The 20,119-nt window shown below is 37.8% G+C and overlaps 1 protein-coding gene across 5 annotated transcripts in view; it reads left to right on the top strand.

Annotated features, from left to right (window-relative positions):
* Window positions 1-20,119, top strand: part of LOC136854043 (protein FAM43A) — a 351,269-nt gene that overhangs the window by 17,467 nt on the left and 313,683 nt on the right. For 2 of the 5 annotated variants that reach the window (XM_067130107.1, XM_067130109.1), the window contains exon 2: window positions 18,846-18,878. The exons of the other annotated variants lie outside the window; for them this stretch is intronic. The gene's annotated coding sequence lies outside the window, so the exon portion shown is untranslated. The remainder of the gene's footprint in view (window positions 1-18,845; window positions 18,879-20,119) is intronic. 5 annotated transcript variants of the gene reach the window in all.

Genomic DNA, 20,119 nt, shown 5'->3' with positions numbered 1-20,119 from the left:
TGCATGAATTTAGTATGGTACCCAAAATCTGTTAAGGTTTTTATAACCTCGAGAGTGCATAAAGCTATTACGTGCTTCCAGCACCCTATTGATAGTACTATATTATTATTATTATTAATATTATTATTATTATTATTCAGATGAACTCTATTCATATGGAACAAGCCCAAAGGGGCCATTGATTTGAAATTCAAGCTTCCAAACAGTATGGTGTTCATTCGAAAGAAGTTACGGTAGATAATGGAAAATACAGAAAGAGGTCATTTATTAGAAAAACAGATAAGTTAACAAATTAATTAATAAATAAATAAAAATGTAAGTAAAATATTGAAATACAAGTCGAATTGTATTACGATTATCATGCGTCGCATCTTCGCTTGAACTTCTGAAGTTCCAATCGCACGACATCCTCAGTAGGGAGGCTGTTCCACAGTCCAACGGTGTGAGGGATAAAGGACCTCTGGAACTGAGGAGTTCGACAGCAAGGCACATTTGCAGCATATTAGTGCTGCGAATTAAGCTATTGATTAATTCATACTAGCGTGTACATCCAATCAAAAGTGATTGTTGTATCTAAGTGATTTAGCCATCTCATCGTACATTGTATTACTCAATTACTCTGCCGCTTGTCATTTAAGATTTTGTGATAGCTAAACTGTGATTTCTTCACTACGCCAAAAAAAATTAACATACAGTGATTTCTTCACTACGCTAAAAAAAAAAAAAAATTAACATACAGATACATAAGGTGACTGCGCTTTATTCGGCAGGTCAGCGACTGCACCAAGGCGAAAACGACTGCCTAATTCAGTCTCGGCGACTGCATGATCTTGCATCAAAGGATGCCATGTCATGTCGTAAGCGATAACAAACCTGACTCATAAAGACAGACGGGTTAGATCATCCAGAAAAAAAAGCAAAGGAAAACAAAGAGTATTACTACATTATACAGAATAAATGCCACGAAAAGAATGACAAGCCTGAGCTGGAGCGAATTGAAGGTGTGAGGAAAAGGTGGCGGGTTATTGATCAGACGAACGCTTTCCAATCGACTCTTCTGTAAAAGAGCAGTGTGGAGCATCCTCACGTGGGAGAGAAAAACAGTCAACGCCAGTCTCAAGGAGCTGCACGGAGGAGAAGTACAAGGGGCACCTAAAGAACACTTCGTTTTAAAGGCAGTGGATCCTTGTTTCTCAGAGGTGTTAAATAAAACACCATGGTATGGATTCTTCATAAGCAATGGCATAGATATCCGGATATGTATCTTTGACAAGTATTATAGAGATAACTGGGTACTTATTTAGAAAGATTTTCTGGCATAAATAATTGGGTTTGCATCTATGGAAGTATTGACAGAGATAACTGGGTAATGCATTTTTCAGAGGTATTGACTGAGATCACTTGGTATGGATGCTTCATATGTATTGGCAGAAATAACTAGCAAGTATTGTAGAGATAACTGGGTACTTATTTAGAAAGGTTTTCTGGCATAAATAGTTGGGTTTGCATCTATAGAAGTATTGGCAGAAGAAATAACTGGGTATGTATTTTTCAGAGGTATAATCTAAAAAAATGGTATGGATTCTTCATAAGCATTGGCATAGATATCCGGATATATATCTTTGACAAGTATGGCAGAGACAACTGGGTACTTATTCAGAAAGAGTTGTTGGCAAAAATGTAGAGTTTGAATTTATATTAGTATTGGCAGAGATATTTTTCAGAGGTACAAATAGGGATCAATTGTGTTATGACTCACTTCGAGGTAGAAATAATCAGCTTTGACCCAACCCATGGGTATTGATTGGTATAATTCATTAGGTATGACTCATTCAGAGGCTTAGGGAGACATCATTAGGTATGGCCCATTCAGAAATATAGTCGTAGAGACCACTGAACTGATGTTCAGAGTCATAATGATCTGCTTGTGGTCTTTGGACAAACATTAAAAAATAAATGTCTCTCAGGACAGTTGGTATATTTTTTTAATTGTGAATTTTTTAAATCTTTCAAAAGGTCATGTTGCCAAATAAATTATACCAGACCAATCTTTCATAAAGTCTATTTGAGACATTAAAAAACAAAGGTCTCTCAGGACAATGGGTAAATTTTTTTTAGTTATGGATTTTTTTTCAACATTTCAGAAGGTGATGTTGCCAACTAATTACACCCGGCCAATCCTTCAGAAAGTTTATTTGAGACTCCATTAAAAGATGGACAGATATTATCACTTCTTCGAGATACACTGATTGATTCATGAGCCCTGGCGTCGCACGACTATCACTGTAGTTCTCAGGCAAACGTTCTTAAGCGTGTTTTGCCTGAGTCTGTTTCGAATAATTCTCCCGTACAGATGCGTTCCTTATGAGAATTACTGGCTTAAAATCAAGGGGGGTTTGTGCCGTCAGTGCACCTCACGAGGTGTACAGTAGGCATTACTAAAACGTTTTTGCAGCTGCACCCACTTTTTAGTCTTTTACTTCACCGTCCATTTCCGTATCCCTTCTACATAAAATTAAGGGAGTTTGTGCCGTCAGTGCACCTCCCGAAGTGCACAGTAGGCAATGCGAAAACGTGTTTAAAGCTGCACCCACTTTTAAGCCTTTCATTTCACCGTCCATTTCCGTATCCTTTCTTCAGTCTTGCTGTCCAGCTGCTCCAACTTCACTATTTTCATTGTGAAGCGGTAAATGGGCGAAGGTGCCCCAGTGCTAGGTGAATAAAATGCCTAGGCTACTTATGTTGTTTATATACAAATGCTGTAGATACATATTCTATACATGCGTTGGTAAATACATGTGTCACGATTTACACTGTGAGGCGGAGAAAGCAGAAGATTCCTCGTTGATCATTAGCATTTAGTAATAATTGCAGTACGATTTGACAGTAATCGCATTTATTGATATGTGGTCATTCTTAGGCTTAGCGTTTCAGAGCATTAGAAAGAGCATCTCCAAGTCTTCGGTGCAAGGGAATAGAAAAAATAAAAATTGGAAAAGTTAACACGTGTGTCAGTTTAACACGCGTCTGGCTCGTGATATATCAGTTTTTTGTTTTTATTTAATTTTTAAATTTTTTAAAATTTTAATAAAAAAATGGAAAAATAAACACGTGTCAGTTTAACACTTCTGTGACTCGTGATATATCAGTTTTTTTGTATTTTTTGTATTTTTCAAAACTTTTTTTATACTTTTTTATTTTTAACGGAGTTCCGCAATGTGCTGTGTAAGCAAAGTATTGGAAGGTTCATTTATTATTATTTTATTATTATTATTATTATTATTATTATTATTATTATTATTATTATTATTATTATTTATCTGTTGTTTTGAATGGCGGTATATTCTCTTTTGAACCTCAGAATTTTCTTTCGTTTTTGTTCTTCGTTGAAAGCCAGTTCGATTTTGTCCGCTTTACTAATATGCTAGAGCACATTATTGTATAGAAGCGGTATTTTATTGTGCATAAATACAATCTTCATGCCCAGAAGAGAGAGAGAGAGAGAGAGAAACTACAAAAACGATACTCCATTCTACATAAATACAAACTTCTTGCTCACTGAGAGAGAGAGAGAGAGTGTGTAAAAGCGATACTTTATTCTATTCTACGTACATACACTCTTCATGTTCACACAGACACACACACACGCACAAAGAGAGTGCAGAAACGATACTTTATTCTACCACATAAATACAAACTTCTTGCTCAGAGAGAGAGAGAGAGACTACAAAAACGATACTCCATTCTACATAAATACAAACTTCTTGCTCAGAGAGAGAGAGAGAGAGAGACTACAAAAACGATACTCCATTCTACATAAATACAAACTTCTTGCTCAGAGAGAGAGAGAGAGAGAGAGAGAGAGAGAGAGAGAGACTAAAAACGATACTCCATTCTACATAAATACAAACTTCTTGCTCAGAGAGAGAGAGAGAGACAGAGTGTGTACAAAAACGATACTCCATTCTACATAAATACAAACTTCTCACACCACACACAAGTGTGTACAAACTTCATTCTACCACATAAAGACAAACTTCTTGCTCAGAGAGAGAGAGAGAGAGAGAGAGAGAGAGAGAGAGAGAGAGAGAGAGAGCTGCTGCTGCTGGTGCTTGTGCTGGTCCCCTAGCGACGATATATCCCCCAGTACACAAAAATACGGGCCGTTGGGGGCGGGGGACGGGGTGGTGGAGTACATATGTTCCCGACGCATGATATTTGATTAATCGTGGGCATTTATTCAAGTTGCCCCCGGGCTCACTGGAAGGGGGTCGCACAAGAGGAAAAAATATGGCGACAGAGGAAAAGAAGAGGAGGAGGAGAGAAAAGGGAGCTGATGAGAGTTTTTTTGTTTTTGTTTTTTCTTGTTTTGCTGGGAAACAAGGAACAGGATAGGTTAAAGAAACTAGTTTTTTAATTTTTCCTTTGTTACCATTTGAAATTAGAAGAGGTCGAAGTAGCTGATTTTTTTTTGTGTCATTTTGTATCTCTTTCTGTATTATCTATTACCTTATGTTAATTTTTTTAATGAACACCATATTCTTTGAAGGCTTGAATTTCAACTCAATGTCCTTGTGGGCTTGTTCCATATGAATAGGGTTCATCTTCTGTACAATAATAATAATAATAATAATAATTTTATATGAAAAAACATACATTTAACATTGCTGTCTATTTGTATGAGATAGATGAAGCACTGTAGGTTTTTGTCCGTGGTAGCTCTATTGAAAAACAGTAGAACTTTCTCTTCGTATACGAGGTTCGAGACCCTATGTGAAAAAACAGTTTATTCGACTTATCTTATTATCTATGTATTTGGACACTTGGTGTCTGATACGAAAAAATGTAAGTGTCTTAGAGAATTAAGAAACAGCTAGTTTCTGCAACTATTACTTGCACGAACAAAGTACGCGAATATATTTTTTTGCGTGCTTTTCTGTACAACCGAGTTTTATATTATGACTAAATTTTGTCTTGATGTTGAGTTTCATCTGTAGATAACATTTTATGAAATAGAAAATTGTAATTTTTTAAAAATTATTTTTTTGTAGTAATTCGGAATTCTTGAATATACAGTACTTGATACATCGAATCCTACCTTTTATTTTTCAGGAAAAGGCCAGAATTATCGATGATTTTAGTCACGGTCACATGTTATGAAGAGTGTTGAATATTAATTGGACCATCTTTCTATTTCTGGAACTGTGGCTATGTTCCTCCAGGAAGGTTCTTGCTGTAATAGTATGGGGTAGCTCACATATGTAGACCGGAAAAAGAGCCATTTGCTTCATAGGATGTAGGGTTATCCGGTCTGCTGCCTTCGCTCTATCGAGGTTAGCAACAGGAATCAGCTGATGTGGCCATTGACAGTATTTTTTCTCCTTGTTTTCAAACCCTCTTGTCGTAGAGTTTCTTGACGTCTGTTTTCCTTGATCCGTATTACCTTCCTTCCTTTCTTCCTTTCTTCCTTCATGTGGAGAAGGGACGATGCTCCCTTCTGGAACCTCCATTCGACCCCTAGCTGCGCTTACTTTTATAAAGTCTTTTACTGTACCTCCTTCCGCTTCGTTTCTTCAATCTTTCTGTCCAATCACTCCCTCCCTCTTTTCACTGTCTGAATCACTGAGTGGCTGAAAGTGCCCCGAAGCTTGGTTTTATAGCCAAATTTTCATACACCAATCAATCGAAGGATTTTTTTTTTTTTTTTTTTGCCCGTTCGTTTCTCCACGTGACGTAGTGATTAATGGAGGATCCAAAATACGGACAGAATGGTGGATGAAGAATTCACAGAACAACTTTTTCTACTGCGAGCCGATAGGACTGAAAGTCGTAAGTTAAGTATATCTTAATTTAACCAGACCACTGAGCTGATTAACAGCTTTCCTAGGGCTGGCCCGAAGGATTAGACTTATTTTACGTGGCTAAGAACCGACTGGTGACCTAGCAACGGGACCTACAGCTTATTGTGGGATCCGAACCACATTATGACGAGAAATGAATTTCTATTACCAGAAATAAATTCCTCTAATTCTTCATTGGCCGGTCGGAGAGTCGATCGATAGGCCAACAGCGTGCTAGGCGACAGCTCTACCCAACCCTCCAACGAAGAACCTCTGAAAGTCATAAAGTCTTAGTAGCTCTATAGGAACATTTTGTGGTCAGTTCCATTAGGTTTCTCAAATCAGATAGGTATTATCAGTCTGTCATTTTACTTTTCATGTGGCTTTCAGAGTTCACATTGATGTGAGACTAGAGGAGAAATAATTTCGTGTCCATTCAGTCACACAATTTCATGCTGAAACCGGAGCCGAGGAAAGAAAAACTTATCCAAGGGCGCCCAGATGAATGGCATGTCACATATTCGTTTTGGTAAATATTGACAGACACATGTATTTGCGAGATAGGTTGATGACTCCATGAAGGAGATAATGATTTGAGGTCCATCGATTAATATTAATACTTATATGAGTTAGCCCGTCCATCACTCAAAACCTGTTACAAGTTAAGTATACAGTACCTTAGTTTAACCAGACCACTGAACTGATTAACAGCTCTCCTAGGGCTGGCCCGAAGGATTAGACTTATTGTACGTGGCTAAGAACCAATTGGTTACCTAGAAACGGGACCTACAGCTTATTGTCGGATTCGAACCACATTGTAGCGAGAAATTAATTTCTATCACCAGAAATTAATTCCTCTAATTCTTCATTGGCCGGCCGGAGATTCGAACGCGGGCCCTGCAGAGTGCTAGCCGAGAACGGTACCGACCAGTCCAACGAGGAACTAAAACCTGTTACAGATACTCATATGATGATGCCCGTCCATTAAGGGTTAAGGGAGCATCGTCCCCAGTGATTTTCAGTGTTTCAGCATTTGCTGTGCTGTTTGCTGTATTCGTGTTCAGTAATGAACAAGAGACGCTAGCCAGAATGATGAGACCTAGGTTTTTTTTTTTTTTCCTCCTTGAAGCTTTGACACCAAGTTTAGACAGAAGTCTGTCAGTTCTGTTGTTCAAATCGGTACTTACGTTAGATGACTCAGAGGTCGGAAGGATTGTTAGGTCCCGAGTGACTGTAGGCTTTGTTTAGGCTGTTTCTCAAAGAAATTTAATGAACGGAATTTGTCGCACACTTGTTTTTAGATGAAAGACTGAATTTATCAAGTGGTCAGCGTGTTCGTTTATATATATATATATATATATATATATATATATATATATATATATATATATATATATACGTGATGTTTGAATGCAGGTGCCTGGGAGCAAGGGTCCTTCATGCTGCACACACACTTGCACACTGATATAAGGGCCAGTAGTGAGATAGGCTGGTCCCGTCCTGGAAGTCGGCACGTCTAAGCGTTGAGTCCTTTGTATCCAGTGACTGTTTTGCACTCAGATGGAAAATTTGAAGTACATTGCTGCTATATATATATATATATATATATATATATATATATATATATATATATATATATATATATATATATATATATATATATATATATATTATATATTATGTGTGTGCATAGGAATCACAAACCTTTTGCGTTTTATTAAATTTGCAGGATCGCCACAAGGAGATAATGAATAACTAAGTACCGAGGACTTTCGTTTAGTTGTTTCACATTTTCAAGGTACACCTGTGTGTATAAGTGTGTGTGTGTGTGTGTGGATGGTCCTTCTTCATGCAAGTCATGAGTAAAAAAACTTCCTTTTCAGGACTTTGAATTTCTTTGAGTAAAGAAAATGGACCATAGCAAGATTCTGGCTCGTCGGTTATGTCATTTTGCACTGTCATTATAGTTAAAATCCTTAAATCCCCATAAAGGATTTTATGGATTCTTTACTGATTTGAAAACCCCATTATTCATCGTTAAACCTCAGTGTTATTCGCTGGTACAAAAATGAGAACAGCCGGTGTCGATGTTATCAGAAGGCCTTTTTGCAACCATCTTTGTACGATCATGCGGTAATGAAAGGGACTCAAAAGTAAAATCGATTTGAAACGGACGATGGGAAATATCGGAAGCCATTGTTTGGTTTTACGGAGATTTATGAACTTAATTGGTTTTCGTTACACGCAAAGATCATAAAGAAGTTTAAATAGCTTTAACGTAAAATGATACACAAGTATATTGTAATATTATATGCGTTTGCAAGTTTTTGACACATGCGCGTCAGAGTGCAATTGCTCGTTCAGTACCTTAGCGACAAGGAACAAGTTTGTCGTCTGTTCAGTAGCTAGCACTCTGTAAATAACTTCGGTACCCGTAGCCTTGGTATACCAGTATGTTATATACATAACCCTGCACAGACCTGCGTGTGTACCTGATTCTATTCGCCCTTAAAAGTCTCGTGTTTTGATCGCGTGCCATCTATTTTTTGAAAGGATTTTTTTTTTTTTTTTTTTTTTTTTTGCAAGTGCTAGCTGGTAAGCAGTGGTGGTGGCGTAAACGGATTAGGTACTAGGGTTTAGGGTTTAGGGTTTAGGAGGGGGTTCGGGTGGAGCGAGCTATCGGCGTTGTAAAGAAGCCTTTTGTAAATTCTTCGGTAGAACAAGAGTGCTTAGACGCAAGTTTACTGCAAAGCCGGGGTAGGCTGAAGTACACCGGCGGCTGGGTTTAGAAATGAATCCCAGTTGTGTTAGCCAGGAACCGATCTGTTGGAGAGAGAGAGAGAGAGAGAGAGAGAGCATGCTGGCAGATATTACCAGCAGCAGCAGGAGCAGCAGTCAGTGCCCAAAATCTCCTTCTGGGCCCCAGTGATCATCAGCATTCAACGACCATTGTCAGCACTGGCAGTTCAGGCGGCAGCAGCCATCGTCGTCCGATACTTCAACCAGAGACCTCGTCTCGAGTTGGTGGTCCCTCCTCTCTGGTCCCTTCTGACGAAAGGAAGCCCTGAAACAGAACCTGCGTTCTCGAACCTTCAGGGAAAGAGAAGGAGAGAGAGAGAGAGAAAGAGCGAGAAGGTCGGGCGATGTCGCTGGTCCCGAGAGAGGTTTCCGTCTTTTCGAAATCGAGAGATGACGTTTTCAAAGTCAAGGTCAGAAAAGGCGAGGTGGGTATTCGCAGGAAGTCGCGTGCGTTCGTCCGCGGTCCACGTAGGAGTCGGATTAGGATGCTTGCTGTGGAATCCTGTTAAAGGGATGGGACCCCCGAAAGCGCCCTTTCGCCTGCCGATCTCGACATTTGGGTGGACTCGGGTAGCCGTGTGCATGCGTGGAGTGAAATGGTGTACTTGTACATCGTTTCGCCCTCTTGGGCAAAAGCTTTTCGCCTATCGGAATTGAAGGTCTGCGACGAGGTAGGAGTGGCGGCTCGCGACCTTGGCTGCACCTGAGGCCCGTTGACTCCACTGCCCCCTCCGCTGCCCTCCATCCTGCCAACTCCATCTTCCCCCGTTGATTAATATTTTTTTTTTCTTCGCATTTTTACCGATTTTCTCCGAGCCGTCAAAATCGCTTCGCTTGTTGGAGAACTAGCTCGTTTTGTCGCTTCATCGAGGCTTTTAGTGACTGATCTGATGAGGTCAGCAGTGCTGGGTGAATGTTACCGTCAGTCTACAGTTTATAAACTGTACGCCATTATAAATGGAAAAGGAAGAGAAAGAAGAAGAAGACGAAGAAGAAGAAAAAAACTTGTTTTTGTGATAGAGGACAGCGATGGCTGTGGCATGGAGGTGTGCCAGGGGCTTTGGGGGGAGGTACAAGAATGTGTGTGTATGTGTTTGTGTGTGTGTGTGTGTGTGAGAACTAGTATAGCCTATATGCCTTTCAGAGGACGTAAGGATGATGATTAAGTCCCGAACCTCACAATGTTGCTAAAAGAAAGGGACTCAGGGTAGGGAATAAAAAAAACTTTGCCATGACTGAAATATCTGACATGAAATACAGAAAAGAAACTCAAAGATGTTAGGAAATATAGAATTGTCGGGATTTTATCTCACAAGGATCCTAATCAGAGAGAGAGAGAGAGAGAGAGAGAGAGAGAGAGAGAGAGAGAGAGATTGGGTTTGAAGAGAGAGACTGGGTTTGCAGTGAAGCTTAGTACTTCCTCATAGCTAAGGTTTCTCTCTCTCTCTCTCTCTCTCTCGCGGCTTAAGACTAGGCCACCTGGAGACTTCAACGCCTCTTCTCCACCTCCTTCTCCCATCTCCCCCTGACCCCATCTCCTCCTTCCCCCGTCTCCTCCTTCTCCCATCTCCTTCCCCCTTCCCCCCTCCCCTACTGCCCAGCCCGGAGGCCGAAAAGGGTCGCTTAGAATTCGGAGAGGAAGAAGCCGAAGACGAGTAAGGTGAAATACACCAAGTAGGAAAAGACCATTCCGATTCCAGCCCTGGATTGTCGGGTATGAATTTTCTCAGAAGGCTCTTAGCAAACGGTTCCACGAAGGAAAAATGGAACCTCCACACAATAGCATTCATAGTTCATGTCCGTGTTTTTCTTCTTTCTTTCTTTCTATTTCAGGCTGCCCTTTTCAGTCCAGAACATTTCAACTTGTATATTTTAATATGTTACTTACATTTTTATTTATTTATATATTAATTTGTTAGTTTGCCTGTTTTTCTAATAACTGATCTCCTCTTTCTGTATTTCCCATCGCCTTCTGTCACTTCTTTCGAATGAACATCATAATATTCTTTGGAAGCTTGAATTTCAGTTCAATGGCCCCTTTGGTGGGCTTGTTCCATATGAATAGGGCTCATCATGTGAATAATAATAATCATAATAATCTGTGGAAGCTTGAATTTCAGTTCAGTGTCCCTCTTTGTGAGCTTGTCCCATATGAATAGGATTCATCATGTAGTAATAATAATAATAATATTCTTTGGGAGCTTGAATTTCAGTTCAGTGGCCCCCTTGGTTGGCTTGTTCCTTATGAATAGGGTTCATCATGTGAATAATAATAATAATAATAATAATATTCTTTGGATACTTGAATTTCGGTTCAGTGTCCCCTTTTGTGAGCTTGTTCCATATGAATAGGATTCAACATCTGAATAATAATAATAATTCTATTCGTTGGAAGCTTGAATTTTAGTTCAATGGCCCTTTTGGTGGGCTTGTTCCATATGAATAGGGTTCATCATGTGGATAATAATAATAATAATAATAATTAGCATCATCATCATCATCATCATCATCTTTTGTTTTGAAGCTTGAGTTTCGAGTCAATAACCCCTTTGTTGGGCTTTTTTCATATGAATAGGGTTCATCATGTGAATAATAATAATAATAATAATAATAATAATAATAATAATGATAAATTCTGGAAGGACGTCTGGAAGATGGGCGTAATTCAAAGCCGGCTCGAGACGAAATCGATGGGAACTCTTAAGTTCCCTCGGCACGTCGGAAGGTGATTCGCTGTGAGGGTGTTTTTTGAAAAGTTCTCCGGGATGAGAGAGGTGGAACGGCGGTATTTTTTTTATCTTTAGACTGTCTGTCACAGGTTAAGAAGTTTGCGACTTTTTCTCCCAGTAATTTATTACTAATATTATTGTTACTATTCAGAGATTTTTTCGAAGGTGGCTTCCTATAATGTTTTAACAGAGATGGATGGAATAATCAGATTTTCTGTATCATTAAGTATAGCTTATATACTATATATAGCATATACAGTATATATATATATATATATATATATATTGTATGTATATAATACATGTATAATATAGATATAATATATAGGGTATATAATATATATAATACATGTATACCTTATTTTTAAACATTGTTATTTTCAGTTTAATTCAGGCAAGTTATTTACCTTCCTTAATTTTTCATTTAGCAATCGGTTTTATACATAGAGGGTACTTGCTTTGTTTGACCTTCCTTGTATGTTCAGTGATATATTCCTTTTCAACATATATATGAGCTATATATATATGTATATATATACATATATATATATATATCTTATATGTGTGTGTATATTTGTATATATAACGTACATACATACGTACACACACACACACACACACACATATATATATATATATATATATATATATATATATATATATATATATATATATCATTAATGTAAATTATCCTAAAAATATCTGTTTCTTACCTTAAATTGATAACAAAGTCTTCGAACATTACTCGAGAACTTCAGAGCAAGATAACTTTGCCTCAGTCACTTTCCAGTTCATCAAACTTAGTAATTCCGTCCACTTTATAAATATTTTTACTTTTACTTCTTTGTAAACCTTGTAATTTTTGGTCAGTACGCATGAAGGTCGAAAGCTCCTGCTCTATATTTGCCCCCCTCAAATCGGGTTGTATAAAGTGGCTTTTTCCTCACTTAAATCGGGTTGTATAAAGGGCTTTTTCCTCACTTAAATCGGGTTGTATAAGTGGCTTTTACCTCACTTAAATCGGGTTGTATACAGTGGCTTTTTCGTCACTTAAATCGGGTTGTATAAAGTGGCTTTTACCTCACTTATATCGGGTTGTATGAAGTGGCTTTTTCCTCACTTAAATCGGGTTGTATAAAGTGGCTTTTTCCTCACTTAAATCTGGATTTATAAAGTGGCTTTTTCCTCAGTTAAATCGGGTTGTATCAAGTAGCTTTTTCTTCACTTAAATCAGGTTGTATAAAGTGGCTTTTTCCTCACTTAAATCGGGTTGTATATAGTGGCTTTTCCTCACTTAAATCGGGTTGTATAAAGTTGCTTTTTCCTTACTTAAATCGGGTTGTATAAAGTGGCTTTTTTCCTCACTTAAATCGGGTTATATAAAATGGCTTTTTCCTCGCTTAAATTGGGTTGTATAAAGTGGCTTTCCCTCACTTAAATCGGGTTGTATAAGTTGGCTTTTTCCTAACTTAAATCGGGTTGTATAAAGAGGCTTTTTCCTCGCTTAAATCGGGTTGTATAAAGTGTTTTTTCCTCACTTAAATCGGGTTGTATAAATTGGCTTTTTCCTCACTGAACTCGGCTTGTGTAAAGTGGCTTTTTCCTCACTTAAATCGGGTTGTATAAAGTGGCTTTTTCCTCACTTAAATCGGGTTGTATAAAGTGGCTTTTTCCTCACTTAAATCGGGTTGTGTAAAGTGGCTTTTTCTACACTTAAATCCGGCTGTATAAAGTGGCTTTTTCCTCACTTAAACCGGGTTGTATAAAGTGGCTTCCGGTTGTATAAAGTGGTTTTTTCCTCGCTTGAATCGGGTTGTATAAAGTGGCTTTTTCCTCACCTAAATCCGGCTGTGTAAAGTGGCTTTTTCCTCTCTTAATTCGGGTTGTATAAAGTGGCTTTTTCCTCACCTTAAATCGGGTTGTATAAAGTGGCTTTTTCCTCACTTAAATCGGGTTGTATAAAGTGGCTTTTTCCTCACTTAAGTCGAGTTGTATAAAGTGGCTTTTTGCTCACTTAAATCGGGTTGTATAAAGTGGCTTTTTCCTCACTTAAATCGGGTTGTATAAAGCGGCTTTTCCTCACTTAATCGGGTTATATAAAGTGGCTTTTTCCTCACTTAAGTTGGGTTTTATAAAGTGGCTTTTTCCTCACTATAATCGATTTTTATAGGCTTTTTCCTCGCTTAATTCGGGTTGTATAGAGTGGGTTTTTGTTAACCATTCAAGACAAACACGAAGAATGTTTTTATTACTGGAGTTCATTAAAGATGTTGTCCATCTCATTAGTAGATCAATCGTCCCTGTTTTGACGAACTGCCATATCCGTTTTTTTTTTTTTTTTTTTAAGTTTTTGAGTTTTCCAGTCAGAGCGTCTCAGTTTTTGATACTCTATAACGCATCAAAATTTCAGCTGTCTTCGTTGTCACATTTCTAGCAAAATATCCACAAAAGATGAGGTAATTAGAAGCTCTGAATGATATAAAAATCTTTGAAGCCCATTTTCTCAGAAGGAGGAAAAAACGGCTTACGCCTGTTCGTCAAACTAGGGACGAATTAGTAGACCAGTAATGAACCTGCCCGTTAATATGGCCAACAGAAGACAGAAATAACAGGTAATCTTGGCCTCGTATGTTTTTGTGTACATGGCTTTAAAAATCGTAATCGTTTGTCCCTGAGAGGAATATACTGCCCTAAATTGGAAGACTGCAGTAACTGCAAAAATACAAAACTGAGAAAAATGGTAGATACAGCAGTTTTCCCTTGCCTTACTACTGATTTTACAGATACTGAAAATGGGACCCCCTAAATACTCGTGGAAAGCATCGAAGACTCATTCTGAAACTGCAGTAACTTGCGTATTAGTGTTTCACGAGCTCAGTAGGAGGTATATCTCAGTTTCGAAAATTTTGCAGATACTGTAGTTTTCTATTTTAGGGCAGTATAGCTCGGAGGAGGTTGAAATGCAATGGGTTGTTGTTTCTCGTATCAGGGTGCTTTGTCCCTTTGTTTGTCCCTTATTTTACCTTCTCTTTAGAAGCGAATCTGAAGCAGTACTTCGAGCAATTCCTTCTCACCTTGACTCCTCCCAAGGTACTAACTATCTGCCGCTAGGTGGCACTATAACTCCTACGTAAGCACTATGTCAGTCGCTTTGTCTTTCATGAGTTTCTCGGAAGAAGGTATTGTAGGCAAAAAAAAAAAAAAAATCATGCCATACCTAAAGAAAATTCGTCTTTTGATTAGAATGAATCGCATGGTATTATATTGTGTCGCCAAGGTGAAAACAAATATTCAGAGTACGGTAGTAAAAGAAATCCTTAGGGACTCCTCCATTTACCGGGAGAATGCAGTCATGAAAAATCAAATGTATATATATATATATATATATATATATATATATATATATATATATATATATATATATATATATATACATATATATATATATATATATATATATATATATATATATATATATATATAATATATATATATATATATATATATATATATATATATATATATATATATATATATATATATATATATATATATATTCATTATATATATCTTATTCATTAGTATAACCAGTACATCCGAATAAGGAACAGTACTGAAATTGGGCTAAATTCGTTACGGTAGCCTATAAGAAAGGTGAATCAGGTATAGGATATATTGCCTGACTGTTAAGGTATCTTCATTGCTACTGGTTGTCTGGCGGAAGAAGATATCGGTGAATTTATTGCCCCCATCTCTCTCTCTCTCTCTCTCTCTCTCTCTCTCTCTCTCTCTCTCTCTCTCTCTCTCTCTCTCTCTCTGTTATTCCGGATTTCTTATCACGGGAAAAAATATATTTGGTTCTTGTCTGTTCTCTGATTAATAATATCTATTTATTAATTTATTTTTTTTTTTTTTAATAGTTGAGAAAACCCTAGTGCCATACACAGTTAATCTATCGTCTTCTGATTTTGTTTATAATAATAGCAAGAAGGTCTGTGAATTTCAGTCTGGCAAAAAGGAAGGATATAGCGAAGGATATAATTGCACTTTCATTATTTTTTCATTTTTTTCTTTTGCTGGAAACGGAACCAAGGGATGTGGGTGATAGTGATTTTGAATCATGGACTTGAGATGATGTTCCACACAACCATCACCAAATCATCTCTCATACCAGTATAAAGTAAAATCAATCAATAAATAAGCAAAAAAAGATAATCTGTGTAGGAAAGTTCATAAAATAAAGAAAAGAATAGTATATATTTCTAATTAGTATTCAAAGTTGATTTTTTTTATTGAAGTTGATGGTAAATGGAATGTTATTTGGGATATTATTAATTTTATATTATTCGTATTAGTTTTACTGATATAAAAAGATTAATAATGCTCCGAATAATTGCCCATGTATCATCGATTTGAATGAAAAAAGTAAAAATGCTGCGAAGTTTCTTCGGCACAATCGAGTTTTCTGTACAGCCGCTACAGCGTATAATCAAGGCCACCGAAAATAGGATCTTTCTTTGGGTGGTCTCGGTATAATGCTGCATGAGCCGCGACCCATGAAACTTTAACCACGGCCCAGTGGTGGCATTGCCAATATCGTTGCCTGACGCAAGATTGTGGCTAACTTTAACCTTAAATGGAGTGAAAACAACTAAGGCTAGAGTGCTGCAATTTAGTATGTTTGATGATTGGAGGGTCGATGATCAGTAAACCAAATTGCAGCCCTCTAGCCTCGGCAGTTTTTAAGATCTGAGGGCGGAGAAAAAAAAAAGTATGGAGGAACAGGCAAAGCCGTCACAATAGTTTTCTTTTCAGAAAACTAAAAAATTGGAACATTCAAAACAAATATGTACCACTACTTCTTTGTTGTCTCTGTAAATTTTCCACCCACGTGCTCATAATGTACCTTCCAGTTTTTTCGTGCAGTCTGGCGTAATATTGTCAAAGCTTATTTTTAGTCAGTCCTTGTGAGGAATACGTGTATGTATAATGTAGTCTCCATGATCATTTGGCGAATATATCTGACTTCCCCATCTTGAACTCGCTGAACGTTATTAAGCTTCATGAAGACGAAGATCAAAAGAGCAAAAAATGGCCTTCCCCCTCTCAATCGATGCACGATGTGATTTAAACCGTCAGTCGTTTTAGTTTGGTAATAATAGGTGGGTAAGACTGGCTAAGACTTGATCTGAATTTCTCGACGCATTCACTTCGAGAATCCAAGTCAAATACGAGATGTTCTGTTAACGTTAATGGCTTTTAGTTTTCTGTAAAAGAAAACTATTGAGATGGCTACTTGTCTGTCCGTCCTCAGATCTTGAAAACTACCGAGGCTAGAGGGCTGCAAATTGGTATGTTGATCATCCACCCTCCAATTATCAAACATATCAAATTGCAGCCCTCTAGCCTCCTCAGTAGTTTTTATTTTACTTAAGGTTAAAATTAGCCATTATCGTGCATCTGGCAAAGACATAGGGTAGTCCACCATCGGGCCTTGGTTCAAGTTTCGTGGGCCGCGGCTCATACAGCATTATACCGAGACCACCGAAATAAAGATCTGTTTTCTGTGGCTTTCATTATACGCTGTACAGAAAACTCGATTGCGCCGAAGAAACTTCGGCGCATTTTTTACTAGTTTTGTTTTTAAGGTCGTGTACTGTCATTCTTTGTCTGTCATTTAGGAGCGACACCAAATATCCTGAAAAATTTTAATAATTGTATATTCAGCATTTTGCTAGTGGCTTCAATATTTTCGTACGTGTTTCTTTCATTCCGGCATATAGGTTTTAGCTACACAATCCCAGTTGTCTATATGCAGAAAACGCATGTTTGTGCAAATGTCCGACGTTGTACGCATGCGCCTGTGGTTACCTCCGCACCGCAAAAATTTAATCCGGTATCCTGCAGTTCATGCAGAACTTTAATTTTAAATCAAGCAAATAGTGAGTAGCCTATAAGCTGCGTTTGCTTTGTTGAAAGAGAAGTTGATTCATATTGGGTTTAAGTGCCGTATGGGAGGTAGTGCCGTCAGTGCACCTCACGCGGTGCACTGTAGGCATTACTTAAATTTCTTTGCAGCGTCTCTTCGGCCCCTAGCTGCAACCCATTTCATTCCTTTAACTGTACTGTACCTACATTCTTATTCTATTTCTCCTACCTTGTTATCCAGCCTCTCCTAACAATTGTCTCATAGCGCAACTGCGAGGTTTTCCTTCTGTTACACCTTTGAAATCTTTCTACTCTCAATTCCCCCTTCAGCGCTGAATGATCTCAGAGGTCCCAGCGCTTGGCCTTTGGCGTAAATTCTACAGTATATTCTGTTCTGTTCTATTGGGTTTAAGTAGTGACATCAGTGTGGGTACGCCTAAAGATCGACAATCGCCGTTTTTAAGTCATTCAAATCTAACCATTCTTTGATCCACTTTGAATTGAAGGTTTATTTTCTGTATACTTCCTCATTCCTCTGTTGTGCAAGAGATAAGATAAACAAGAGATAAGATAAAAAAAACTCTCCTTTTCGTTTTTACGTTCTCTTTCCCAGAGTAAAAACACGTAGAAAAGATACCATTTTTTTTTTATCATATGCTTATCATCAAACTTTTTGTTTGATGGTATTTTATGGTTAAGATTTACGGCGTGAGATTAAATTATGTCCCGTGAATATACGAGACCATTTTCCGGATATGGGCAAAACCATTCTCGGTAATGGTGGCTATAAGACACCAGTGGCTGTCTTTAAACACACCAGTAGGCAACTCTCTCTCTCTCTCTCTCTCTCTCTCTCTCTCTCTCTCTCTCTCTCTCTCTCTCTCTCTCTCTCAGGAAACTGAAGGAATTTCAACTGTTTATACGTACACGTCAGTCATTTTATTACTTGTAATTTAACAAAATTGTTTTTACTCACAAAGTTTGCAAAATGTAAACTGCCAGATTTTCTAGTTATCTTGCTACAGACAAATTTCGCAACTTCCACCACATGTCCTCCAGCTGTCTGTAACAGTCTGTTGTCCCCTCCACCTTTTCAAGGGGACTATCTGGAATTCAGCTGAATCTCTGCAATAAATGATTAATACACATATGGATCAGTCGAACGAATCTCTGAAAATCCGCTTGCAGATTGCCATCTGTTGTTCCTTACCACTCGTCTTTGGAAGTAATTGTGCCCAAAAAACCCTTACTGAACTAAATATGGTAGCCTGCTTCATAAGGTGCCTATCGTTTCAGCTTCCATGACTCATAACTAAAATGGACAAATTTAGTGCAGGAGTCTACTTTGAGGTCGTCTGACTGATAATTATTATTATTATTTCAATAATATTATTATTATTATTATTATTATTATTATTATTTCCATTGCTGTATTATCATCTCTTCCTACAACTTAGCTAAAGCTAATTCCTGACCAAACATTTAAGTAGGCATCGTTTAAATGCAACGTAGTCCCAAATCTCAAGCACATTTTTCTTTTGTTTTTCAGGTACACTGAATCTCTCAGCACTGACTTATGATAGTGAGTATCCTCAGTAAAGTACGGTGGGTTATAAAACACACATGCACTCATATATATATATATATATATATATATATATATATATATATATATATATATATATATATATATATATATATATATATATATACATATCATTTTATTTTTTTCATATTGATGAAATCACGAAGAAATGCATATACTGTTTGAATTATATATTTTATTTTATATATTGATGAATATATATATATATGAAGAAATGTATATATATATATATATTTGAATATATATATATATATATATATATATATATATATATATATATATATATATTATATATACTATATATATATATTCTGTATGTATATATATATATATATATATATATATATATATATATATATATATATATATATATATATATATATATATATATATATTTCAACGTTAAATATGCAATCCTTCGTGATAGTTTCATCTGTATGAAAACGAAATGAAAAAAAGACAAAAAGTATGCCATGCTTATTATTGCCGTTAATTATTAGGAATTTCTTACGAGACGAATGGCGAGGGAGAGAAGGAGTGTTTTAGCATTCTTGGCTTCTCATCATCCTTACACTTTCTGCTCCCATTCTGCCAGCCTCGTTACTCCTTTCCTTTATACGCCATTCCCCCACCCTAAAGTCATCGTTTTACGCCCATCTTCCTGTCAGGCTGAAACGTTGGGGGGTAGAGGAGAGAGGAGGATTAGGAGGAAGAGGAGGAGGAGGAGGAGGGAGGGATGGAGGGAGATTCCCTTTTTGGTGGAGAGGTGAGATAAGAGGAGGAGGAGAATGGGTAGGAGGAGGAGGAGGAGAAGGAGGAAGATGAGGACGAGGAGGAAGAGGGAGGGAGGGAGAGTTCCTTGTTGGTGGAGAGGTGAGATAGGGGGAGGAGGAGGAGGGAGGGAGAGTACCTTGTTGGTGGAGAGGTGAGATAGGAAGAGGAGGAGACGGGGGAGAAGGAGGAAGAGGAAGAGGAGGAGAAAGAAGAGGAGGAGGAGGGAGAGTCCCTTTTGGTGGAGAGGTGAGATAGGGGAGGGGGGGAGGAGGAGGAGGAAGGAGAGGAGGGGAGAAAGAAGAGGAGGAGGAGGAGAGGTGAGAGTACCTTGTTGGTGGGAGGTGAGGAGGAGGGGAGGGGGAGGGAGAGTCCCTCGTTGGTGGAGAGGTGAGATACGAGGAGGAGGAGGAGGGAGGGAGAGTCCCTTGTTGGTGGAGAGGTGA

The sequence above is a fragment of the Macrobrachium rosenbergii genome, chromosome 28, assembly GCF_040412425.1.
Source record: "Macrobrachium rosenbergii isolate ZJJX-2024 chromosome 28, ASM4041242v1, whole genome shotgun sequence".
Classification (NCBI taxonomy): Eukaryota; Metazoa; Arthropoda; class Malacostraca; order Decapoda; family Palaemonidae; genus Macrobrachium; species Macrobrachium rosenbergii.
The sequence above is the reverse complement of the archived record's forward strand: the minus strand, read 5'-3'. Positions and strand labels throughout refer to the sequence as shown.